Source organism: Balaenoptera physalus, assembly GCF_965194825.1.
Source record: "Balaenoptera physalus genome assembly, chromosome: X".
NCBI classification, from domain to species: domain Eukaryota; kingdom Metazoa; phylum Chordata; class Mammalia; order Artiodactyla; family Balaenopteridae; genus Balaenoptera; species Balaenoptera physalus.
Genome location: NC_138903.1, coordinates 68,201,725 through 68,229,654, shown reverse-complemented (window position 1 = coordinate 68,229,654; position 27,930 = coordinate 68,201,725). Strand labels below are relative to the sequence as shown.

At 36.1% G+C, this 27,930-nt stretch overlaps 1 protein-coding gene across 1 annotated transcript in view; it reads right to left on the bottom strand.

Annotated features, from left to right (window-relative positions):
• LOC309653088 (uncharacterized protein) overlaps positions 1-27,930 on the bottom strand; it is a 372,770-nt gene that overhangs the window by 291,052 nt on the left and 53,788 nt on the right. The gene's annotated exons all lie outside the window — the stretch shown is intronic.

Genomic DNA, 27,930 nt, shown 5'->3' with positions numbered 1-27,930 from the left:
AATAACATGCAGAAGCACAAATACTGAATACATACCACACACACACGGACACACATACATGTATTTAGAATATGATAATTTGTACCTGAAATCCTTCTGCTCAATTCATAGTCTCTGAGATGTTGGAATGGTAATTTCACTCTTTTCTCATGACCTGAACCATGACTAAAACAGTTAAGATTTTCCAACCAGATAGTATTACTTTTAAAGTTCTAAAGGTATCTTTAAAGTTCTAAGGGTAAGATGAATTTTAAGTGAGGCTAAATAATAAAGAGAGGATTAAATATAAGGTAAGAAGATGGGTATGGAGGATACAACACTAAAAATAAGATGAAGCTCATGGAAATTTATTCCATCATTGAAATTTGTAGAAACCATGTTTTATAACAGAAGTACTAGGTAACATTTATTGAGTCTTACCATGTGACTGTTATGCTGTACATCAGGAATACAAGTTGAAGAATAAGATGTGGTCCCTGTTCTCAAGATAAAAATAGCTAAGAAAAAAGGATCTTTAATTTAATGAGATTTTTTAAAGTACTGAATGGAATGATACATTCCCGGGTAGTAAATTTGGGGTCTAGAGAGATACATCAGTTTTTTGGGATTATAAAAATCTTCACTTGAGGCATCAACATTCACTTGGAATTACTTACTAAGCACTAGGTAGCAATTTATTTAGACAAACAGTTGGATCACATTTACTAAACTGTCCATTTGATTACTGGAAATCTACATTTTCAAGCCCTCGAATGTGTTGGATGCTTACCTTTCAGACCAATTAGTCATAGCTGCAACAGTCTTAACTCACCTCAAGCAGGGCCTTAGAGAGTTGAGGACAGGGACTTTAGAATCAAAAACATTTGGAATTGATTCTTATCTTCACCATTTATAAGTTGTGCAGCCTTTAATTTCCTAAAACTTCATTTCTTCACTTAAAAATTGGAAATAGCTTTGATTTTCATTACTCTAGTAATTAGCAAGGTTGAGCATCTTTTCATGTGCCCATTGGCCATCTGCATGTCTTCTTTGGAGAAATGTCTATTTAGGTCTTCTGCCCTTTTTTTGATTGCATTGTTTGTTATTTTGAAATTGAGCTCTTAGGGCTCTTTGTATATTTTGGAAATTAATCCCTTGTCAGAGATTACAGTGAAGTACCACCTCACACCAGTCAGAATGGCCATCATCAAAAAGTCTACAAATAATAAATGCTGGAGTGGGTGTGGAGAAAAAGGAACCTCCTACACTGTTGGTGGGAATGTAAATTGGTGCATCCACTATGGAAAACAGTGTGAAGTTTCCTTAAAAAACCTAAAAATAGAGTTGCCATATGATCCAGCAATCCAACTCCTGAACATATATGTGAAAAAGATGAAAACTTTAATTCAAAAAGATACATATACCCTAATGTTCATAACAGCACTATTTACAATAGCCAAGACATGGAAGCAACCTAAGTGCCCATAGACAGATAAAAGGGTAAAAGGATTCCTATTCCCAGTGTAATATTTCTCCGCCATAAAAAAGAATGAAATAATGCCATTTGCAACATGGATGGATCTAGAGATTAACATACTAAGTGAGACAGAGAAAGACAAATATCATATGATATCACTTATATGTGGAATCTAAAAAAATGATACAAATTATTTAAAAAACAGAAGTAGACTCACAGACATAGAAATAAACTAATGAATACCAAAGGGGAAAGGGGGGGGAGGTATAAATTAGGAGTTTGGATTTACAGATACACACTACTGTATATTAAATAGATAAACAACAAGGACCTACTGTATAGCACAGGGAACTATATTCAATATCTTTTAATAATCTATAATGGGAAAGAATCTGAATAAGAATATACTCACTCACTTTGCTGTACACCTGAAACTAACACAACATTGTAAATCAACTATACTTCAATAAAAAATGAAATAATATAATATAATCCACATTATAGGGTTTTGATGAGGATTTTCTGACATAAGCATGAAAAGTACTTAGTGCAGTGTCTTAAGTATAACTCTTGACAAATGGTAGTTTTATTATTATTAAGCAGCATTTCCAAAAGCTAGTTTGTCTGAATACTAGTCTGAAAACTAGTCCACATAAATAAATGAATAAACAAGTAGCTAATATTGTTTTTCTAAAAGGGCCCTGTAGACAAATACTTTTGGAAAATGCCATGAGATAACAACCTCCATTGGAAGATTAGCAAAGCAAATAGCATATTAAAGCCTTTGCAAACTTCTGCAGTAAAGAAACCTACTAAATTTTGTTTAACTCAGTCAGGATCTTAGAAGGAAACAGAGTTCACCTCAAGTGGTTCACATAAAGATACTTTAATCAAGCAATGTCATACAGAGTCCTGGTAAGGGTTAATGGAACAAACAAGGGATGATGAAGCACCCAAATCTAGCAACAAGCCATTTTTTACCCCTAGGGCTATAGGGGTCAGGGGAGTTAATAGTGTCTTATTTCTCTTTGAAAAGCCAACTCCTAAACCTTCTTCAACACTCAGCTCAAATGTCATTTCATAGGTGAAGGCTTCAATTATCTGCACCAATCCTCTGATCTCTTATAGATATCCTTCATTGACCAAAGGACAAGGGGCTCCCAGGTTATGAAATCCTCAGGAGTTAACTTTCAGGGATACAGATCAAGACATAGAAAGTCGGGAAAATGGGGGAGATGGAAGTCAAATGGAATATCAAATGCACTCAATGTTTCCTAAATATATTTGACTAAAGATCCTTTTTTTAAAAAGCTGTGAAATATCAAGTAACATACTAGCTTTCCGTGAGGCACACTTTACAAAAAATTATTATTGGGGCAATGATCTTCCTCAAGGGTCTGCCTTGTCCAAACAGCTGCAGTATAGTGGTATTTTGTCAGAAGACCTGGATTCAGTGAATAACATTGAGGGATAACTCATATATTAAATGAGACAAACATATTTTAAGCTACTAAGTGCAGTGTATTCTAATTTCCATAATAAATATGCATGAATTTGTATGGAAACTTCAAAATACAACCAGAGACAGGCTAAAATAACTTTATAGGAGCTCTGGAAACAGTCTATAGGTCCATAGCAATCAAGCAAATACCCAATAAAGGAAAAACCAAATTCAAAACTGTAGGAAATGTCATGATGATTTTACTCACTCTTGTCCTACTCCCTCACCTTATCCTTGGTGAGGGGTGATGTGACTTTGAACTGTAGGAGGTGGGAGCCCAGCTCTTGATCTACTTCCAGGAACCAGAAGCAAAAGAGTAGACCTATCTTCAAATTTTAACTAGTCTATGAACTGCTTGAAAGACTGGTATCTGTTTTTCATAACTTGAATCTCATGCAGGGATAAGCCATGCAACTCAGATGTCATGTGGGGAAATTGTTAGAAAGCAGAGGGCACTGGCTGGAAAAGCTTCTGGGCGACCACAGACCTTCAGAGGCCTGAGACAATAGATTATGGGTTTAAACATACAATAGACTAGCTAAGGGCTCAAGGAGAAGCTGGAATGAGATGGTTTGTGAAACAAAGACATGCAAAAGCTGCTGTGTGTACATTGGAAGCAAAAAGCCACATGCAAGACTCAACAAGATGGACACTCAGAAAAGACCTGAGAAGATCTTAAGCTTTCATTTCAGGTTGACCTCAAGGCTCAAAGCATGCCCAGCTACTCAGTAGATACTATTTAAGAAATCACTGGAAATACAATACTTCACCATTAAATTAATAGAACACAGATTTTAGTAGCCACACTGAAAAACAACACAGACATTACAAAAATGATTTATAAAAGATACTAAACAAACAAACAACAACAAACTACAGCAAACCACAAAATTAAATCCTGAAGAAGGGGGAAATCCTATTTCTAGAAGCTGATTTCCAAAAGTTGCCACATTATAACATTAAAAATGTCCAGTTTTCAACAAACAGTTATAAAACATAAAAAGTCAAGCCCATTCACAGGGAATAAAATGAATGAACAGAAACTGTCTCTGAAGAAGCACAAGCATTCTACTTAATAGACAAAAACTACTATCAACTACCTTAACATACTCAAACAGCTAAAGAAAACCATGGTTAAGGAACTAAAGAACCAGAAGAAAAATGTGTTACCAAATAGAGAATATCAATAAAAAGATAGAAACTATAAACAAGAACCAAATAGAATTTTTCCAGCTGAAAAATATAACTGCTAAAATGAAAAAAAATTCACTGGAAATGGTCAAAGGATTTGACTAGACAGAAGAAAGAATCAATGAACTTAAAAAATAAGTTAATTGAGATTATCCAATCTGAAGGAACAGAAAGATAAAATAATGAAAAAAAAAATGAAAAGAGCCCAGGAGACCTCTAGGACATCATCACATGTACCAACATACACATAATGGAGTCCCAAAGGGAGAGAAGAGAGATAAAGAGGCAGAAAGAATATCTGAAGACTAATGGTCAAAAAACTTCCCAAGTTTGTTGAAATACATGAATCTATACATCCTAGAAGATCAAAAATACAAAGATGAATAAACATAAAGAGAGTCACACTAACATACTACAGTCAAATTGTTGAAAGACAAATAATCTTGAAAGTGGCAAGAGTGAAGTGACATAGTACTTAAAAGAAGTTCTCAATAAGATTAACAGCCAATTTCCTTCAGGAACTATGGAGGAGAGAAGGCTGTGGGATGACATATCTTAAATGCCAATAGAAAAAAATGAATATGCCAACCAAGAATTTTATATCTGGCAAAACTCTCCTTCAGAAATGAAGAAGAAATTAATGAGTAAATTCCCAGATAACTGATTTGTCACCAGTAGCCTTGTCCTACAAGAAATTCTATAAGAAATTCTAAAGGGAGTGTTTAAGGCTGAAATGAAAGAACACTGTACAGTAATTGGAAGTCATGGCAAGAAATAAAGATCAATGCTAAAGGTAACTACATAGGTAAATATAAAAACCAATATTATTGTACTATTGGGTTTAGACTCTTCTCTTTTTGTCCTGTATGATCGAAGACACAAATGCATAGCAAAACAATTATAAATTTATGCTAATGGACAGTGTATAAAAATTTAATCTGTAACAAAAACAACATAAAGAATGAGGAAATGGAAATATAAAGTAGCAGAGTTATTGTATAATATTAAAACTAAGTTGATATTCATTCAAACTATAATGTTTTAAGTTTAAGATGTTATTGATAAAGGAAATTGAAGATAATTCAAAGCAATGGAAAGATATCCCATGCTCTTGGGTCAGAAGAATCAGTATTGTTAAAATGGCCATACTACCCAAGGCAATCTGCAGATTTACTGTGATCCCTATCAAATTACCCATGATATTTTTCACAGAACTAGAAAAAATAATCCTAAAATTTATATGGAACATTAAAATACCCAGAATTGCCAAAGCAATACTGAGGAAAAAGAACAAAGCTGGAAGCATAATGCTCTCAGACTTCAGAGAATACTACAGAGCTACAGTAATCAAAACAGCATGATATTAGCCCAAAAAACAGATGTATGGATCATCGGAACAGAATAGAGAGCCCAGAAATAAACCCACACACCTATGATCAATTAACCTTCGACAAAGGAGGCAAGAATATACAATGGAGAAAAGACAGTCTCTTCAGCAAGTGGTGTTGGGAAAGCCAGACAGCCACATGTAAATAAATGAAGTTAGAATACACCCTCACACCATACACAAAAATAAACCCAAAATGGCTTAGACTTAAATATGACATGATGCCATAAAAATCCTAGAAAAGAACATAGGCAAGACATTCTCTGACATAAATGTTTTCTTAGGTCAGTCTCCCAAGGCAATAGAAATAAAAGCAAAAATAAACAAATGGGACCTAATCAAACTTAAAAAGTTATGCACACAAAAGGAAATCATAAACAAAATGAAAATACAACCTACAGACTGGGAGAAAATATTTACGAGTGATGCAACTGACAAGGGCTTAAATTCCAAAATATAGAAACAGCTCAGACAACTCAATAAGAAAAAAATACAAACAACCCAATCGAAAAATGGGAAGAAGACCTAAATAGACATTTTTCCAAAGAAAACATACAGATGGTCAATAGACACATGAAAAGATGCTCAATATCACTAATTAGTAGAGAAATGCAAATCAAAACTACAGTGAGGTACCACCTCATGCTGTTAAGAATGACCATCATTAAAAAGTCAACAAACAATAAATGCTGAAGAGGATGTAGAGAAAAGTGAATCCTCCTACACTGTTGGCGGGAATGTAAGTTGGTACAGTCACCATGGAAAACAGTATGGAGGTTCCTCAGAAAACAAGAAATGGAATTACCATATGATCCAGTAGTCCCACTCCTGGGCATACATCCAGACAAAACTGTAATTCAAAGAGATACATGCACCCCTATGTTCATAGCAGCACTATTCTCAATAGGCAAGACATGGAAACCACCTAAATGTTCATTAACAAATGAATGGATAAAGAATATGTGGTATATATATATATATATATATATATATATATATATATATATAGACATATATACACACACACACAATGGAATACTAAGCCAGAAAAAAATGAAATAATGTAATTTGCAGCAACATGGATGGACCTAGAGATTGTCATACTAACTGAAGTAAATCATAAAGAGAAAGACAAATATCATATGATATCACTTATATGTGTAATCTAAAATATGACACAAATGAACTTATTTACAAAACAGAAACAGACTCACAGATACAGAAAACAAACTTATGGTTACCAAATGAGAAAGGGGGTGGGAGAGGGATAAATTAGGAATTTGAGATTAGCAGATACAAACTATTACATATAAATAGATAAACAACGTCCTACTATATAGCACAGGGAACTATATTAAAAATGCTGTAATAAACAGAAATGGAAAAGAATATGAAAAAGTATATATATATAGCTGAATCACTTTGCACTACACTAGAAACTAAGACAACATTGTAATCAACTATAATTCAATAAAAATAAATAAATAAAGTTAAGATGTTAAATGTAATCCCCAGGGTAACTACTAAGGAAAACACAAAATATATGGGAAAAAATGAGAAGGCAATCAAAATGGGAAAGTAGGAAAAAAATCACAAAGGAGGCAGTAATGAAGGAATTACGAAACAAAACAGAGAGAAAACATATTGAAAAGAAAATTCTAAAATGGCAATAGTAAGTTCTTACTGATCACAATTACTTTAAATATAAATGATTATTTACTCATTCAATAAAAGAAATGTAAAAAGTAATTACTTTATATATACACACAAAACTTTAGATTAACAAAGATATAAAAGAGAAGATTCACATAACTAAAATCAGAAACGAAAGTGGGGACATTAATAAGAGATCTTACAGAAATAAAAAGGATTATAAGGGAATACTATGAACAATTCTATGCCAATTAAATAATGTAGATGAAACAAATTCCTAGAAACACACAAACTATCAAAACAGATTCATGATGAAAGAGAAGATATAAATAGACCTAAAAAAATGTAAAGAGATGGACTCAGTAATCAACATATCTTACTAAAACACAACACAGAACAAAACAATTAACAAACAAAAACTAAACAAAACAAACAAACAAACAAAAAACTCAGGACCGGATGATTTCACTGATGAATTCTACCAAACATTTTTTTTAAAGAATTAACACTAATTAACCTATTCCAAAAAAATAGAAATGGAATGAACACTTTCTAACACAATTGTTTGAGGGTATATTATGCGGATACAAAAGCCAGGTAAAGAAATCACAAGAAAACACAGCTATAGTCCAACATCCCTTGTGAATACAAATGTAAAGATCTTCAACAAAATCCTAACAAACCAAATCCTTCAGCATATGAAGTGGGTTATACATCATATCTGGTGGGATTTATCTCCAAAGTGCAAGGCTTATTCAACATAAGAAAGTCAGCAAATGTAATAAACCACATTAATAAAAGAAAGAACAAGTTTTAAAAATCATGATCACAAGTGATGCAGAAAAAGCATTTGATAAAATCCAACATGATTTCATGATAAAGCACTAGACAAATTAAGACTAGAAGGGAACTTCCTAAGCATGAGAAAGAGCATTTATGAAAAACCTACAGCTAACATTTATAATTCAATGGTAAAATACTGAGCACTATTCCTCCAAGATCAGAAACAAGTCTAAGGATGCTGCCTTTACCACCTCTGTTCAACATTGTACATAAAGTTCTAGTCAGAGAAATTAGGTAAGAAAAATAAAGACATCCAAATTGGAAAGGAAGAAGTAAAATTATCTCTATTCTCAGATGACAGGATCTTATATATAGGAAGTCTTTAAAAAATCCACAAGAAAACTAATTATGTTTAATCAACAAAGTGACCAAAGTTACAGGATACAAGGTCAATATGTGAATATCAGTTGCATTTCTACACAATGGCAATGAATAAACTGAAAATGGAATTAAGAAAATTGTATTTACAAGACAATTACAAAAATAAAATACTTAGAAATATGTTTAAACAAGGAGGTACAAGGCTTGTACAGTGAAAACTAGAAAACAATACTGGAAGAAAATAAATAAAACATAAATAAATGGAAAGGCATCAGATGATCATGAATTGGAAGACTTGATATTTTTAAGATGGCACTATGCCCCAAAGCAATCTATAGATTCAATGCAATCCTTATCAAAATCCCAATGTCCTTTTTTGTAGAAATGAAAAATCTGATCCTAAAAGTCATATGGAATTATAAGTGACACAGAATAGTCAAAATAATCTTGAAGAACAAATTCAGAGGACTCATGCTTCCCAATTTCCAAACTTAGTACAAATCTATAGTCATCAAAACAGTGTGGTATATTGACATATACACACTATTGTATATAAAATAGATAACTAATAAGAACCTGCTGTATAGCACAGGGAACTCTACTCAGTACTCTGTAGTGGCCTGTATGGGAAAAGAATCTAAGAAAAAAAAAAAAAAAAAGAGTGGATATGTGTAAGTGTATAACTGATTCACTTTGCTGTGCACCTGAAACTAACACAACATTTTAAATCAACTATACTCTAATATTTTTTTTAAATGTGTGGTATTGGTATAAGAATAGACACATATATCAATGGCCTGGAATTGAGAGTTCAGAAGTAAAACTCTGTCTCTATGGTCAATTGATTTTCTTATTCAATAGGAGAAAATAGTCTCTTCAACAAATGTGGCTGGGAAATGTGCTATCCACATGTAAAATAATAAAGTTAAACTTCTACTTTACACCATATACAAAATGTACCTCAAAATGAATCAAAGTCTTAGATGTAAGAGTTAAAACTCTTAGAAGAAAACTTAGGGTAAACCTTCATGACCTTGGATTTAGCAATGTATTCTTGTATATGACACCAAGAGCTCATGAAAGAAAAGAAAAATACATAAATTGAACTTCATCAAAATTAAAATATTTTGTGCATCAAAGGACACTCTCAAGAGAGTGAAAAATAACACACAAAGTGGGGTAAAGTATTTTCAAATCATATCTGATAAAGAACTTGCCTCTAAAATAAAGAGCTCTTACACTCAATAATAAATAGACAAATAACCCAATTAAAAATGATCAAAGGATCTGAATAAACATCTCTCTAAAGAAGATACATGAATGGCCAATGAACACATGAAATGAGGCTCAACATTATTAGCTTTCAGAGAAATGCAAATAAAAATCACAATAAGTTACTTAATAACTGCTAGGATAACTATATTTTAAAAAAAGAAGATAACAAGTGTTGAAGAGGATGTGGAGAAATTGAAACCCTCATAGATTGATGGTGGGAATGTAAAATGGTGCAGCTGCTCTGGAAAATAGTTTGGCTGTTCCTCAAAAAGTGTAACATAAAATTCCAAATTCCACTCTTATTATATACCCAGAACAATAGAAAATATGTGTTCAAACAAAAACTACACACAAATTATGAGTGTCCATAGCAGCATATTCACAATAGCCAAAAGGTGGAAACAACCTGAATTTCACTGACTGATAAATGGATAAACAAATTGTGGTACATTCATACAATGGAATATTATTTGGCCATAAAAAGCAATAAAGTAGTACAACATAGATGAACTTCAAAAACATTATGGCAAGTGAATGAAGCAAGACACAAAAAGTCACATATTGTATGATTCCAATTATATGACATATCCAGAATAGGTATATCCATAGAGACAGAAAGTAGATTAAGTGGTTGCCAGGGCTTGGGAGTGGGAGTAACGGAGAGTGGCTGCTTAATGCGTATGGATTTTCCTTTTGTGTAATAAAAATATTTTGGAACTATATAGAGTTGATGGTTGCACAATACTGTGAATATAGTAAATGCCTTTGAATTGTACATATTAGAATGATTAATTTAATTGTGTAAAAAAATTCATAAATAGAAACCTCAATTAGACAGTTGGGAATCCAGAAGGGGGGGCTCTCATGCCCTGATGATGATAGAAGATCCAAACAAGAAAAACAAAGACTCCACTTCTTTCCTAGAAAGGACTCAGCCAATGAAAAGCCATGTACTCTTTGCTTACTATAGCCATCCCAACTACCTCTTCCTCTACATAAAAGTGTTGTCCTTCCCTTGCCATTTGGAAGACTTGCACATGGTTCACCATGGTTGCAGACTCCAAATTGCAATTTTCTGCTGATTGAAATAAATGTATCTTTACTGGGGAAATATCTGGCAGTCTATTTTTTTCAGGTCAATGTTTCGGTGGCCCATACAGGGACCAGAGAAGACTCCCAATGGCTCCAGCGCTGGTGAGCAAACAGGTGTGGTACTCAAAATTGAGCCCATTGTCACTCACTGCTTTTCTTGCCCACCCTAGAATTTGAAAGTATGTGTTTATCTTGTATCGGAGCTCACATTCTCTTTACATTTGAATCTCTCCAGGCTTTATTCAGAATCTTTTGAAAGGTTTTGTACTTCTGGTTAAAGCCTTGTTATGTATGTGAATACTCATTTTGCACAATGGTCTGATTTTGAGATCAGATTATTTCACTGAAACTGGCTAGCCTTTGGCACATTTCCTTTGGAATAGGGGCTGCTTCTCTTAAAGCTGGCTAGCCTTTGACTCATTCTTTTAGGAACAGGGTTTCTTTCTCCAAAATGATGCTGGGATTTTCAGACTTCAGCCTACTTCTTTGGAAGGGCTGCTCTCTGGAGACTGGATTAAAAAAAAAAAGACTATGGTCTGGCTTCTCCAGGAGCAAGCTGTCATTTTAGGACTGGCTGGGATTAGTTTGCAAGCTGTTTTTTTTACTTTTTTTTTTTATCTATTTATTCGTTTATTTTTGGCTGTGTTGGGTCTTCGTTTCTGTGCGAGGGCTTTCTCTAGTCGCGGCAAGCGGGGGCCACTCTTCATCGCGGTGCGCGGGCCTCTCACTGTCGCGGCCTCTCTTGTTGCGGAGCACAGGGTCCAGACGCGCAGGCTCAGTAGTTGTGGCACACGGGCTTAGTTGCTCCGCGGCATGTGGGATCCTCCCAGACCAGGGCTCGAACCCGTGTCCCCTGCATTGGCAGGCAGATTCTCAACCGCTGCGCCACCAGGGAAGCCCCTGCAAGCTGTTTTAATTGAGTTGTTTGTGCTGTAAGCTATTTAAGCTGTTTGAAAATGTTTTTTACTATAGAAAAAAAACTTCTAGGAAATGGGATCCCAGTTATCTAAGTATTTTGAGGGTGTCAGCCTACAAGGACTCTGGCCAATTTTATGTTTAAAAACCACAGTCATACTTCATGCGCATTTCTATCTAAATGGACCAACCTCACCAAAATCAATTTAGGATATAAATGGCCATTGTGGAAAATTTTTGAAATCCCCAAGCTTAATTTTCTTAAAATTTATTTGTACTAAAATAGCTCAAAACTTTCCAGAACTGAGTGGAACTCTTATTTTGCTTTGTATTTTGAGGTTTCCCAATGTTATTAGGAGTCTAAAATTGCCTCTCTGCAAAACAGATTTTAAGATTAACTGAGGCAAACAAATGATAAAGAAAAATAAAATGGCTCCTTAAAGCCTCAGGCTCTTCTTTTTTGGCTTCTTTGTCTCAGGCACTATCTCCAGCACCATCTTTTCTCTCTCCCTCAGCTCCTTGTGACCAGACTCTGCCTCTGGCACCATCTTCCTCCTTCTCTTCTATGCTGCCTAGGCTTCCACTATACCCTCAATTCCCCCATACTAATTCTCTCATCTAATTTGCCCTTTTCTTTGAAATTCTCCCCACTCTTCCTCTCAATTTGTCAAATCCTGTCCCTGTAAAGTAGGCCTTCTGAGGATCCAGAGGATAAAATCCTAATTTCTTATACTTCCTGGACTGAAGCTGGTGTGAGCCATAGTGAAATATTTTCCCAAAGTAACTGAAGATTCTCACATATTTGCTGAGCAATTTGCTATAATAATTTAAACTTATCAACCTGGTTTCTCTGACTTATATCATCTAGCTCATATACTTGTCAGGCCAAGCCCAGTATAGATGAAAACAACTAATGGGGAAAAGCCAAAAAGGTCTCTAGAATTGTAACTGGGAGACAAGCTCACTAACTTATTATACGATTAGGCTCAGGCAATCACTAGGTGATTTCATTCAGCGATTCCTAGGACTTTTCCAAAGCTTGCTGATTGGAACAAAATTCAAACTTGCACACAGAAATATTATAAACCTGTTCATAAATATTACAATCAACTTCAGATTGTTTTTAAAGAAAATTCTGGTCATCCTTCAGATGTTGATTCCACCTGGGTAGTTTTTAACTTGATATTTATTAATTGGCTGAACTGGGACCTTTCCCTTCTAGTAAAAAGGACCAGGATGGAATGGGAAACTATGTCCACTCCAGATTTGGTTAACCTGACAAATCAGCTCTCTCCCACTCGGGATAAGTCACCTCAAAGGAAGACCACCAAAATTCTTAATCTTCAATTTCAGCAAATGAAGGCTCCTAAACAAAAACAAAACCCTCCTAGTTTTTACTATTATTGCAAGTAGCCAGGACACTGGAATAGAAACTGTTACAAATTTAAGGGCTTTAGGCATCTTCAGCCCTCTAACCAGCCTTTCCAACATCCTCCCAATTCTCAATATGGAGCTTTGAGGAACTATAGCAGCTCTTCTCAATCTTCCCTCTTAATCAGTTTGGAGAAATATTTTTTCCAGATTGGAGATGAAATTTTTCTAGTCCTAATTGATACTGGAGCCACACTCTCAGGGCTTCACCCCACTGTTATAAAACAGCCCCTGTCTTGGAATACTAAGACAGTTCAAATAGTGGGGATCTGTACTAAACATCAAGAGTTTCCTGTCTCTGAACTTATTCCCTTTTGTTTAGGCCCTTTGAGAGATACACACCATTTTCTCCTTAGTTCCTCCACCTCTGTCCGTTTATTACGCTGAGACTTCTTAGAGAATTACCATGCCAGAATTTCTTTCTCCCAAAAGAGAGGAATATTTCTAAAATTGTACAGTAGTCATCAAAGTAACCAACTAGGTGAATTAAATAACCCTTTGACATATTGTATTTGTTCCAGCTCTGTTGGTACTAGAGCAGATTCTGGAAACACTGATCATTTGTCCCTATTGAATCAGCTACCATTTTCCTTATGGACAAAATCTCCAACTGATGTTGGCAAAATTCACAGCACAACTCCCATCAAAATTCAGATAGATCCCTTAAAACCTTTTCCCAGAATTAATTAATATACTATAAGTAAGGAAGTCCTTCAAGACATAAAGCCCATAATAGAAGATTACAAGGCTCAAGGCCTCCTTATCCCTTTTACTAGCTAGCCCCTGTAGCATTCCCAATGTACTGGTGAGAAAACCTAAGGACTGAGTGTGGAGGTTTGCTCAGGACCTCTAAGCAATACACAACATTGTTATCCATCGACACTCTGTCATTCCTAACCTCATAGGTTATTAACATCCATTCCAACCAGAAGCAAATTCTTTACCGTAATTGATATGTACCATGCATTCTTTAGTATTTCAATTGATAAAGCTAGCCAATACCATTTTACCTTCACTCGGGAAGAAAAACAATTCACCAGGACAGTAATGCCTCAGGGTTATACTGAGGGTGCTTCTTATTTCTTGCAAATCCTGAAGGCTTATCCAGATGACATAAAGTTCTCCAGAGGTTTTACTTTGTTGCAATATGTGAATGATTTGCTTCTTTGCTCTTCTTCTCAAGCCTTCTCACAGAAAGGCGGAGTCCACTTGTTATAGCTTATAGCCTTAAAGGGACATAAGTTTGCCAAAAAAAAATCACAGTTTACCCAAACCTAGGTTTGATATTTAGGGTATCTGGTATCAGAACAAAGGCAACACCTAGATCCAGATAGACTTCATCATGTCCTAAGTTTCCCAAAATGCAAAACTAAGCACCAACTGCTAGGTTTTCTTGGGCTAGTTGATGAATACCAAAATTGTATTCCAAATTTCTCTTTTATGGCCGAACATCTATATATTTTACTCCACAATAACAACCCGACACAATTTTATGGGGAGAACTGGATGACGTAACCTTCAAGTTCTTAAAGGAGAATTTGAGGGACACACTTGCCCTTGGGCATCCCAATTATCAGATTCCTTTTTCCTTTTTGTATATGAAAAAAAGGGAATGGCCTTGGGTTACTCACCCCAAAACATGCAAGCCACCATTTTCCCATAGGTTACTATAGCCAGTAACTTGACCCTGTGACACCTCTTGCCTTACAGCTGTTGACCTGAAACAAGTAGACTGCCAGTTATTTCTCCAGCAAAGATGGGTTTATTCAGTATCAGCAGATAATTGCAATTTGGGGTCTGCAAACATGGCAAGCCCCTTACAAATCTCTGCACAACAAAGGAACAGAATGCTTTTATAGAGAAGAAAAGGAAGTTGGGAGGGCTATAATAAACAAAACATCTATGGCTTTTCATTGGCTCAGTCCTTGCCAGAAAAGGAGTCTTTCTTCTTCCTGTTTGGCTCTGCTGTCATCTCAGGGTAGGAGAGTTTACCCTCTGGTCTCCCAAATTTATTTGAGGTTTCTGTTTATTAATTTTTTACAGAGCCATTATGGGCACTGATGTTTGGGTTAAGGCCACCAAGAAAATCCTTGTAGGATCTTCTTTAACCATTTGTGTACCTCTGGATCCAGTTCCTTGTCAGAAATGGTCTTCTCCTTTTTACTGGGGACACAAACCACCAAGCATGTACTGTAGAAATTAAATCTTTACCACACTTTTGCCCTCCATTTTTCTTTTTACTTACAAATATAATAATACACATCGATTGATTGAGTCATTCATTCGACAAAAGTTATTGAGCACCTAATATGTTCCATGTATAGTGCTAGACACTAGAGATACAGTAGTGAGCAAGAGAGACATGGGCCTTACCCTCAAAGGGCTTAGAGATTAGTGGGGGATAGAGGAATAAAATATACTTATATTCAATTGTAATTACAAATTATGAAAATATTTATATAGGAGGAGTACAGTGTGCTGTGAAGGAGTGTAACAAGGGAGATTAATTTAAACGTGGGGGTCAAGGGAGGCCTCTGTGTTTTAGTCACTTTGAAACTGAGAATGAGAATAAAAATAAATTGTGTGTGAACATTTGCTAGAAGAGCATTACAGCCAAGGGCCTTGAGGTGGGAGTCAGCTTCAAGAGTTCAAAGAAGAGCTGAAATAGTATAGGCCAGCAAGAGAAAGTGATAGGAAATTAGTTCCTAGAAGAAGTCAAAAGCCAAATCATGAAGAGTCTTTTGACTATAGTGAAGAGCTTGGTTTGTGTTACACATATGATAGGAATCCACTGGTGGCTTCTAAGCAACAGTTTTACATGACCTGATTCATATTTTTAGAATAAGTCATTCTGAGGTCTCAATGAAGGATGGGTTCTAGGGATTAAGAGTGTAGTGAGGAGTCCATTAAGGTTATAGTAAAACAATTTAGAAAATGCATAAAAGCACAGAAAAGAAAAGAAAATTATAGATAACCACTATTATGACTCTGGTGTGTTTTCTTTCCCTTACGTATTCAAACAAAAATGAAATTGTAATGTGCACATTGTTTTGCAACCAGCCTTTTGCATTAATGTTCTGAAGCCAATTTTAATAGAACTTTCTGGAAAGAGCAAAGGAAGAGGATAGGTATTTCCTACTTCCCATTTTAACTGGACTTGTGTCTGGTGCCTGTTCACATCTTACTAGCTGTCCCCTGATTATGGTACTGCTTTGCATGGTCCATGTGTCCAGATAAGTGAAGGATAAATGAAGGAGCCTGGATGTAGTATCAGCAGCCATAAAGCATACCATCTTTTAATCTTTGCTTCTTTGAAATTGTAACCTCCTGTATCCTTCACTTATCTACCCCAGACACTTTGTGCCTTACTCTTCCCCCATGCCCCACACACTTGCATCAGTGTCCCTGGACTTTTCTCAGAAAGTCTGATATTCCTTCTTAGAGCCACTGCATGGCAGAACTAGAAAGGACCTCAAATATCATAAAATCCAACCCTCTCATTTGGCAGAAGAAGAAATTGAGTCCCAAAAAAGGCTAATAATTTGTGTGAAGTTACAGCAAATGAGCAGAAGAGTGCAGACTAGAACTTGGGTGCCCTAACTGCCAAGCCAGTGCTCTTTCCTCTACAACAGCAAAAATTTATTTCATAATTATCAGTAAATCCAGCCACCAGTACATGTTTATCAGTAACAGACTCAGGGTCAGAGAGAAAACAGAAACAGAACAGAACCCAGACCTGAAGGACTGAAAACAATCTGAGTTCTCACTGGCTCAAAGTTAGGGAGCACTGGTGAATTGGTTGCTTTCTACAACTTTATTATTTATCTTCTTCCCAAGTGATGTCTTTCTCTTTCTTTCTTTCTTTCTTTCTTTCTTTCTTTTTCTTTCTTTCTCTTTCTTTTTTCTTTCTTCTTTTTCTTTTTTCTTTCTTTCTTCTTTCTTTTCTTTTCTTTCTTTCTTTCTTTCTTTCTTTTCATTCTTTCTTTCTTTCTTTTTCCTTCCTTCCTTTCTTTCTTTCTTTCTTTCTTTCTTTCTTTCTTTCTTTCTTTCTTTCTTTCTTTCTTTCTTTCTTTCTTTCTTTCTTATTTTTTATTCTTGTTTTTAAACCTGACTCATGCTAGCTCTCTGCCTTTGGCCACCCTGAGTCAAATTTTGCATGTTAGTTAAATATCAAATTTGTAAACTGAGTCAAACCAAGACATGAAGACATAGTTACTGGTAGTAGAATCAGAGATTTAAATGAGAGTAAGTTCTGATTTCCATGGAAATAGTCATCTAACCCAGAGATTATTTGCAAATGACCAAGGTTATATATGTTCCTGAATCAGGACCAGTTATTACATATTTCCAGAGTCCTATAGTAAGTGATCCCACAGTAAGTAGTGTTAGAATGGGGACTGAGATCCAGATATCCTGATTTCCAGTCCTGTTCTCTTCATCTTTATCTTTAGTTAGATGTCCAAAAGGCTAGTCTCTATAAAGTTGACATCAATAAGTGTTATGAGGTTTATGCACTTATTATTCTCCCTTTAATTACCATGACAACTGCTAGGATCTAAGGACCTGAAAAGGAATTCTTTTTTCTCCCAAACTTTATTGAAGAATAATTAACAAATACAGTTATATATATTTAAAGTATACAAAATGATAATTTGATGTACATGTATAATGAATATCTGCCACTATAGTCACTGAATCTTGGCAGATCAGTTGAATTGCTAAATACAAATGGGGTCACAGTCTGGTTGGTTCTTGGTTAACTAGGTAACCATATTACAGTAGACTCTGACTTTTGTAGCTCTGTAAAATGTGTTTGTAAGCTATTCATTAAATGTTAAAACATTAAAAAATGTTTCTGAAAGGTTGATTACTTTCAACTTTCGTGGTGTGGTTGTTGCTGTTAACAAAGGATAATTTATGCCTTCTTTCCTCAGCAGGGAAGTGGAGGTGTGAAGGAATGGGTGCTGAATAAATATAATATTTCACAAGATTAATTACATTTTCCTTCTTTTGTTTATATTATCATTTCTTTATTTTATTCCAATGAATTCAATAAAGTGTTGATAAAGTCAGACTTGTATGAATTCTATCCAAGTTGTTTATAGAACCACTTTTTGTGTTTCCTATAGACAGGAACCTGTTCTTGCTCTTGCTTCAACTTCAGCTCCAGTTCTAGCTTGCCATTCTTGAGTCACTCTATCTCCTTTGGGTCATTCTTCTCCCTTGGTCAGTGGTGGCATCCCAATTAGATTTTCATTGTACTTCTATGGGTTTGTCCCACCTGGAGGCCAATGATAAGTTACTGCCTTGATCACAAACTAGGGCTCAACATTTGTGAAACTAGGTTAATGGAAGAACAGCTATGGGAGGGCGGAGAAGGCTACAAAAGGACCATATATAGTCTAGGACAAGGATGTGAGTGGGTATGCAAGGAAAATTTAACCTTTTTTGTTGGTTATTGGTAGCTTACAGTTGCATATAGGTCTCAAATTGTATTTAATATCACCTCTTAGTGACCTACTTCAGCAAAGCTCCTTTGGCATCCACTGCCAATGGCAGAAAAACCCAGAGTTCTTGACCTGGCATCTAGTCTAGCCCCAGGTTTCTTTACCCAGACCATCTCCATCCATTTCTCCACTCCGGCTAAATTATTTTTTTCACTTCCTCTCAGGATTTTCCAACTCTCTGCCTCCTGACCCCTCTTCCCAGAAGACACTCTCTACTATTTAACCTATTAAAATCCCATCATCCTTTACTTTAGATCCCGTCTGATTCAGGAATGTATCCCTATTCTTATCACACTCAGTGATGTCTCTTTCCTTTGTGCCCCTGAAGCACCAACTGGCTGGACCATACCTATTTTATTTAGCATACTTGGCATAGAATCTAAGTTAGAAAGGATGCTTAGAGTTTGCCTCTGTATAACTAGAGTTCAAGAGTGGCAATCCAGGTGGAAAGAATCAGAGAGTGAAAGGGAGTTTCTCAGGACAGTCAAATTGATTCTGCATTTGCAGGATTCAGAAAATGCTATTTGTCAATGTTATAGAATAGAGGAGTAGAACCTGATGGAAAGAGAAAGTTTAAACCTTTTCTTCCCACCACTCCAATACCATTCCTTGATGTAGCTGTTGTCATATGCCTTCATTTCAGGGAAAGAAACAGAGATGTAGTTTTACAGTAAGGTAGGATTTAAGCTGCATCTTAAATAATTGGAAGAATTTGACAGAGAGGAGAAGCAAAGGCATACATGGCAAGGAAACAGTGTGAGCAAAGGCAGAAGTGTGTATGTTCAATGTTTTTTAAGGAGACTTTGAGTTTTTGCATATTTCATATTTATGCAGATTTGATTATCCAATATGTTTAACCAGACTAGGGATTGTAGAACTGCATTGAATGAAAGAAGTACTTTGAATATTTAAATGCCCCCAACAAATGTATTCATGTCCAAAAACTCTTGCTAGGTAACCTATTCCTTCCCTCAGCTCTCCCCTTTACAACTGTAGGTCCCTCTAGATTTGTTTCAAATCAATTTCTTCCCAAAGTTCTGGAGACCTTGTCTTCCATCTACAGAATTTATTCATAGGAGATACTATGCCCTATTGTATCGTCATTGCTTCCCTAAGGCTATGGTCAGTCTCTTATATTTAATTTCTTCAGAGATCCTTAACTCTAATCATAACTCTCTCCTCCAAAAGGCTGGACCTAATTAATTCATGGTTGGGGACAAGGTAAATGGTTCCTTCTGTTACTCTCCAGTCCTCAGCCAAAATTGCCTTGACCCTGGGCAATACTTCTAACTTTCACATTTTCTGTATTACTGATAGGTTGCTTAAAATCTTTAATAATATTCTCTGTGTTTTTATGGGTTAAGAGGGACACTTTATCTCCCATCCCTGATTGCTTTCTTAATACTACCTCTCTCTGTGGCCTTATGTTTAAATAATCATTATAGTTTAAAAATAATTTTTGTTTATATTTCTTATTGAATCTTTGCAAGAGTATTGCAAAGCAGAAGGAACAAAGATTATTAACACCATATTGAAGATGAAGAAACAGCTTCAGAGTGGTAAAATGTCTTGCTCAATATCACACAGTTAAGAAAGAGCAGAAGTACTACTAGAACCTAATTATTATCAATAATTTACAGCTATAGACTCATGCTTGCCATTTTTAGAACTCATGCATTACAGTATTTTTGAGAACAGGAAATATAGGGATGGGATGGGCTATTTGCCTGGCTCCATAAATACTGGATAAAGGTGACTGCATATATCCTGTCCTCTAGAAGTAGGAATAAATTGGAGTTTTCTGGAGAATTATGATAACTTCAAGAGAGTTGGTAAGCCATTCTGTTTTCTGTGTATCTCCAAATCTTTTGGATAATATACATTACTCATGATAACAATAGACCAACTTCAAATAAAGTATTCATGTATCTCAAATAAGACTTCAAATACATAAGGGAATTTCTACCAAGTACTCTTAAAGAGGAAGGGAGCAAAACCCAGAATGAGCAGATGCTTTCTTAAAAACATTATAAGAGGGGACTTCCCTCGTGGTCCAATGGGTAAGATGCCGGCTTCCCAATGCAGAAGGCCCAGGTTCTATCCCTGGTGGGGGAATTAGATCTTGCATGAATGCCACAACTAAGAAGTCCACATGCCACAACTAAGAGCCCGCATGCCACAACTAAAAGATCCCACATGCCACAGCGAAGATCCCTGATTGACACAACTAAGACCCAACACAGCCTAAATAAATAAGTAAAAATAAATTTTAAAAAACTCATTATAGGAAATAGAAAATAACTGCCTGAAGTGCAATAAAGCAGTTTTAAATATATTGTTTCTTAATGAAACAATAATGCTTTTGGATATTTAATTATATATGCAGTTATATATATATTTATATATATCTTATATATTATATAAATATATATGTATAAATTTTAAGCTGGCAATATTTATGTTCCAAGAAATTTTAAGTGTCATAAACAACTAGTCACACTTTGCTAATCCAGAACACAAATATCTGGTGACCTCAGCTATCCAAACACCGCTGACAGAGGCAGGAAGGAAGCAAAATAGGCCTGCATAGCCAAAAGAGATGTCATAAAATTCATAAACTGAAACCCATATACTTTGTGCCATAGGAGATTTTTTCCCTTCTCAACATACACACCCTCTCAATAAAATAAAATAAGCAGGCTTTCACTCATGTTTGTTAAATTTAACCTTAAACTCTGTTAAAACTAGCATGATTAGTGTGTTTTCAAAGCTACAAAAGATTAGAAAGAACTAATTGAAATGATAGGGACTTCATTAAATAAACCCACTGACAATGGAAAGAAATAAGAATGGATCGCCTGAAAAGGTGGAGAAAGAAACACTTAAAAATCCATGGGCAATAAATCCGGAGGAACCAAGATGGTGGAGTACAAGGGCATGCTCTCACTTACTCTTGTGAGAACACCAGAATCACAGCTAGCTGCTGGACAATCAAGGACAGGAAGACACTGGAACTCACTAAAAAAGATACCCCACATCCAAAGACAAAGCAGGAGCCACAGTGAGATGGTAGGAGGGGCACAATCACAGTAAAATCAAATCCCATAACTGCTGGGTGGGTGACTCACAGACTGGAGAACACGTATACCACAGATGTCCACCCACTCAAGTGAAGGTTCTGAGCCCCACGTCAGGCTTCCCAATCTGGGGGTCCGGCAATGGGAGGAGGAATTCCTAGAGAATCAGACTTGAAGCCTAGTGGGAATTGATTGCAGGACTAGGGGAAACAGAGACTCCACTCTTGGAGGACACACACAAAGTAGTGTGCACATCGGGAGCCAGGAGAAGGAGCAGTGAGCCCAGGGGAGACTGAACCAAACCTACCTGCTATTGTTAGAGGGTCTCCTGCAGAGGCATAGGGTGGCTCTGTTTCACCATGGGGACAAGGACACTGGCAGCAGAAGTTCTGGGAAGTACTCCTTGGCGTGAGCCCTCCCAGAGTCTGTCATTAGCCCCAACAAAGAGCCCAGGCAGGCTCCAGTGTTGGGCTGCCTCAGGCCAAACAACCAACAGGGAGGGAACCCAGCCCCACCCATCAGCAGTCAAGTGGATTAAAGTTTTACTGAGCTCTGCCCACCAGAACAACAGTCAGCTCTACCCACCACCAGTCCCTCCCATCAGGAAACTTACACAAGCCTCTTAGATAGCCTCATCCACCAGAGGGCAGACAGCAGAAGCAGGAAGAACTACAATCCTGCGGCCTGTGAAACAAAAACCACATTCACAGAAAGATAGACAAGACGAAAAGGCAGAGGGCTATGTACCAGATGAAGGAACAAGATAAAACCCCAGAAAAACAACTAAATGAAGTGGAGATAGGCAACCTTCCAGAAAAAGAATTCAGAATAATGGTAGTGAAGATGATCCAGGACCTCAGAAAACCAATGGAGTCAAAGATAGAGAAGATGCAAGAAATGTTTAACAAAGACCTAGAAGAATTAAAGAACAAACAAACAGAGATGAACAATACAATAACTGAAATGAAAACTACACTAGAAGGAATCAATAGAAGAATAACTGAGGCAGAAGAACGGATAAGTGACCTGGATGACAGAGTGGTGGAATTCACTGCTGTTGAACAGAATGAAGAAAAAAGAATGAAAAGAAATGAAGACAGCATAAGAGACCTCTGGGACAACATTAAATGCAACAACATTCGCATTATAGGGATACCAGAAGGAGAAGAGAGAGAGAAAGGACCAGAGAAAATATTTGAAGAGATTATAGTCGAAAAGTTCCCTAACATGGGAAAGGAAATAGCCACCTAAGTCCAGGAAGTGCAGCAAGTCCCATACAGGATAAAACCAAGGAGAAACATCCCGAGACACATAGTAATCAAATTGGCAAAAATTAAAGACAAAGAAAAATTATTGAAAGCAGCAAGGGAAAAATGAAAAATAATATACAAGGGAACTCCCACAAGGTTAACAGCTGATTTCTCAGCAGAAACTCTACAAGCCAGAAGGGAGTGGCATGATATACTTAAGGTGATGAAAGGGAATAACCTACAACCAAGATTACTCTACCTGGCAAGGATCTCATTCAGATTCGATGGAAAAATCAAAAGCTTTACAGACAAGCAAAAGGTAAGAGAATTCAGCACCACCAGACCAGCTCTACAACAAATGTTAAAGGAACTTCTCTAAGTGGAAAACACAAGAGAAGAAAAGGACCTACGAAAACAAACCCAAAACAATTAAGAAAATGGTCATAGGAACGTACATATCAATAATTACATTAAACGTGAATGGATTAAATGCTCCAACCAGAAAACACAGGCTTGCTGAATGGATACAAAAACAAGACCCATATATATACTATCTACAAGAGACCCACTTTACACCTAGGTACACATACAGACTGAAAGTGAGGGATGGAAAAAAATATTCCATGCAAATGGAAATCAAAAGAAAGCTGGAGTAGCAATACTCATATCAGATAAAATAGACTTTAAAATAAAGAATGTTACCAGAGACAAGGAAGGACACTACATAATGATCAAGGGAACAGTCCACGAAGAAAATATAACAATTATAAATATATCTGCACCCAACATAGCAGCACCTCAATACATAAGGCAACTGCTAACAGCTATAAAAGAGGAAATCAACAGTAACAAAATAATAGTGGGGGACTTTAACACCTCAATTACACCAATGGAAAGATCATCCAAAACGAAAATAAATAAGAAAAGAGAAGCTTTAAATGACACAATAAACCAGATAGATTTAATTGATATTTATAGGACATTGCATCCAAAAACAGAAGATTACACTTTCCTCTCAAGTGTGCACGGAACATTCTCCAGGATAGATCACATCTTGGGTCACAAATCAAGCCTCAGTAAGTTGAAGAAAATTGAAATCATATCAAGCATCTTTTCTGACCACAACACTATGAGATTAGAAATGAATTATGGGGAAAAAACGTAAAAAACACAAACACATGGAGGCTAAACAATACGTTACTAAATAACCAAGAGATCACTGAAGAAATCAAAGAGGAAATCAAAAAATACCTAGAGACAAATGACAATGAAAACAAGACGATCCAAAACCTATGGGATGCAGCAAAAGCAGTTCTAAGAGGGAAGTTTATTGCTATACAAGCCTACCTCAAAAAAGAAGAAAAAACGCAAATAAAAAATCTAAACTTACACCTAAAGGAACTAGAGAAATAAGAACAAACAAAACCCAAAGTTAGCAGAAGGAAACATATCATAAAGATCAGAGCAGAAATAAATGAAATAGAAACAAAGAAAACAATAGCAAAGATCAATAAAACTAAAAGCTTATTCTTTGAGAAGATAAACAAAATTGATAAACCATTAGCCAGACTCATCAAGGAAAAGAGGGAGAGGACTCAAATGAATAAAATTAGAAATGAAAAAGGAGAAGTTACAACAGACACCGCAGAAATACAACGCATCCTGAGAAACTACTACAAGCGACTCTATGCCAATAAAATGGACAACCTGGAAGAAATGGACAAATTCTTAGAAAGGTATAACCTTCCAAGACTGAACCAGGAAGAAACAGAAAATATGATCAGACCAATCACAAGTAATGAAATTGAAACTGTGATTAAAAATCTTCCAACAAACAAAAGTCCAGGACCAGATGGCTTCACAGGTGAATTCTATCAAACATTTAGAAAAGAGCTAACACCCATCCTTCTCAAACTCTTCCAAAAAATTACAGAGGAAGGAACACTTCCAAACTCATTCTATGAGGCCACCATCACCCTGATACCAAAACCAGACAAAGATACTACAAAAATAGAAAATTACAGACCAATATCACTGATGAATATAGATGCAAAAATCCTCAACAAAATACTAGCAAACAGAATCCAACAGCACATTAAAAGGATCATACACCATGATCAAATGGGATTTATCCCAGGGATGCAAGGATTCTTCAATATATGCAAATCAATCAATGTGATACACCATATTAACAAATTGAAGAGTAAAAAAAATATGATCATATCAATAGATGCAGAAAAAGCTTTTGACAAAATTCAACATCCATTTATGATAAAAAGTTTCCAGAAAGTGGGCATAGAGGGAACCTACCTCAACATAATAAAGGCCATATACGACAAAACCACAGCAAACATCCTTCTCAATCGTGAAAAACTGAAAGCATTTCCTCTAAGGTCAGGAACAAGACAAGGATGTCCACTCTCACCACTATTATTCAACATAGTTTTGGAAGTTTTAGCCATGGCAATAGAGAAGAAAAAGAAATAAAAGGAATACAAATTGGAAAAGAAGATGTAAAACTGTCACTGTTTGCAGATGACATAATACTATACCTAGAGAATCCTAAAAATGCCACCAGAAAACTACTAGAGACAATCAATGAATTTGGTAAAGTTGCAGGTTACAAAATTAATGCACAGAAATCTCTTGCATTCCTATACACTGTGATGAAAAATCTGAAAAAGAAATTAAGGAAACACTCCCATTTACCATTGCAACAAAAAGAATAAAATATGTAGGAATAAACCTACCTAGGGAGACAAAAGACCTGTATGTAGAAAACTATAAGACACTGATGAAAGAAATTAAAGATGATACCAACAGGTGGAGAAATATACCATGTTCTAGGATTGGAAGAATCAATATTGTGAAAATGACTATACTCCCCAAAGCAATTTACAGATTCAATGCCATCCCTATCAAATTACCAATGGCATTTTTTATGGAACTAGAACAAAAAATTTTAAAATTTGTATGGAGACACAAAATACCCCGAATAGCCAAAACAGTGTTGAGGGAAAAAAACGGAGCTGTAGGAATCAGACTCCCTGACTTCAGACTATACTACAAAGCTACAGTAATCAAGACAATATGGTACTGGCACAAAAACAGAAACATAGATCAATGGAACAAGATAGAAAACCCAGAGATAAACCCATGCACCTATGGTCAACTAATCTATGACAAAGGAGGCAAGGATATACAATGGAGAAAAGACAGTCTCTTCAATAAGTGGTGTTGGACAGCTTCATGTAAAAGAATGAAATTAGAACACTCCCTAACACCATACACAAAAATAAACTCAAAGTGGATTCGAGACCTAAATGTAAGACCAGACACTATAAAACTCTTAGTGGAAAACATAGGAAGAACACTCTTTGACATAAATCACAGCAAGATCTTTTTTGATCCACCTCCTAGAGTAATGGAAATAAAAACAAAAATAAACAAGTGGGACCTAATGAAACTTCAAAGCTTTTGCACAGGAAAGGAAACCATAAACAAGACGAAAAGACAATCCTCAGAATGGGAGAAAATATTTGCAAACGAAGCAACTGACAAAGGATTAATCTCCAAGATGTACAAGCAGCTCATGCAGCTCAATAACAAAAAAACAAACAACCCAATCCAAAAATGGTCAGAAGACCTAAATAGACATTTCTCCAAAGAAGATATACAGATGGCCAAGAAGCACATGAAAAGCTGCTCAACATCACTAATTATTAGAGAAATGCAAATCAAAACTACAATGAGGTATCACCTCACACCAGTTAGAATGGGCATCATCAGAAAATCTACAAACAACAAATGCTGGAGAGGGTGTGGAGAAAAGGAAACCCTCCTGCACTGTTGGTGGGAATGTAAATTGATACAGCCACTATGGAGAACAGTATGGAGTTTCCTTAAAAAACTAAAAATAGAATTACCATATGATCCAGCAATCCCACTACTGGGCATATACCCAGAGAAAACCATAATTCAAAAAGACACATGCACCCCAATGTTCATTGCAGCACTATTTAAAATAGCCAGGTCATGGGGCTTCCCTGGTGGCGCAGTGGTTGGGGATCTGCCTGCCAATGCAGGGGACACGTGTTCGAGCCCTGGTCTGGGAGGATCGCACATGCCACGGAGCAACTAGGCCCGTGAGCCACAACTACTGAGCCTGCGCGTCTGGAGCCTGTGCTCCACAACAAGAGAGGCCGTGATAGTGAGAGGCCCGCGCATCACAATGAAGAGTGGCCCCCACTTGCCACAACTTGAGAAAGCCCTCGCACAGAAACGAAGACCCAACACAGCCAAAAATAAATAATAAATAAATAACAAATAAATTAAAAAAAAAAATAGCCAGATCATGGAAGCAACCTAAATGCCCATCAACAGATGAATGGAAAAAGAAGTCGTGGTACATATATATAATAGATTACTCAGCCATAAAAAGGAACGAAATTGGGTCATTTGTGGAGACGTGTTTGGATCCAGAGACTGTCATACAGAGTTAAGTAAGTCAGAAAGGGAAAAACAAGTATCGTATATTAACGCATGTATGTGGAACCTAAAAAATGGTACAGATGAACCGGTTTACAGGGCAGAAATTGAGACACAGATGTAGAGAACAAACGTATGGACACCAAGGGGGAAAGCCGTGGGGGTGTGGGGATGGTGGTGTGCTGAATTGGGCGATTGGGATTGACATGTATACACTGATGTGTATAAAATTGATGACTAATAAGAACCTGCTGTATAAAAAAATAAATAAAATAAAATTCAAAAATTAAAAAAACCAAAAAACAAAAAACAACTAATACTAAACTTTCTTTGGGTTATTTGTATGGAACTATGTTAATAAAAATGTTTCAGACATTACATGAAATTCCTAAAAATCTTATATGTTCTGGTATAATGTTATAAGTCATAATTCTAGTTACTATTTTAAAATGTGTATCTCAGAAATAACTAAATTTCCTTGTCAATTGCATTATTTTGAACTTTCATCAAATCTTTAACCGTGGTCATTTTTAAATCTTTTGT